The sequence below is a fragment of the Myxocyprinus asiaticus genome, chromosome 35, assembly GCF_019703515.2.
Source record: "Myxocyprinus asiaticus isolate MX2 ecotype Aquarium Trade chromosome 35, UBuf_Myxa_2, whole genome shotgun sequence".
Lineage (NCBI taxonomy): Eukaryota > Metazoa > Chordata > Actinopteri > Cypriniformes > Catostomidae > Myxocyprinus > Myxocyprinus asiaticus.
Genome location: NC_059378.1, coordinates 1,312,501 through 1,313,417, shown reverse-complemented (window position 1 = coordinate 1,313,417; position 917 = coordinate 1,312,501).

The following is a 917-nucleotide window of genomic DNA, read 5'->3' as shown; positions in this document are numbered from 1 at the left end:
CAGTGACTCGCCTCAATCCAGGTGGTGGAGGACGAATCTCAGTTGCCTCCGCGTCTGAGACCGTCAATCCGCACATCTTATCACGCATGTGGAGGCGTCACGCTATTCTCCGCAGCATCCATGCACAACTCACCATGCGCCCCACCGAGAGCGAGAACCACATTATAGTGACCACGAGAAGGTTACCCCATGTGACTCTACCCTCCCTAGCAACCGGGCCAATTTGGTTGCATAGGAGACCTGGCTGGAGTCACTCAGCATGCCCTGGATTCAAACTCGTGACTCCAGGTGTGATAGTCAGCATCAATACTCGCTGAGCTACCCAGCCTCCTATTTCTTCACAACTTAATTTAATTGCATTCAATCTACTTAATTTATTTAAATGTAAGTGTACTTAATCTATTTGTGTTGGGACTAAATTAATACTTTTTGTTGACATAACTGAAAGTGGGCAGGGGATTTGTAGTTCATAGCATGCTTTGCATGGATGCGGAGAGTAAAATATTGAAATTAAGTAGTATTTTATGTATTTTTGAGAAATATGAGAAAAGGGGAGACTTAATAGTGTTTCATGTTGTTATTTTGGGATTTAATACAGATTCTGCTGCGCTTACCTTTGTGGCAAAGAGTTGTTTTTCTTAGGTTGAGGATGGGTAAACAAACAACATACTGTGTTGCTTTACTCAAAAAGCAATTACTACTTGCCATTTAGTATGCTAATGTATGCTATTGCTAGCTAAAAGCTAGCTAACATCAAAACCTAAATCAGTAATGTGACACAAAAATATTATGTAAAACTGAATAAATAAATCATGTTGGTGACACATAAAAAATCACTTTGAGGCTACTTAATTGGGTCATTTACAAATAACTTTATTCCATTATGCTGCAATTACGTGGACACATTTTCTAACAAA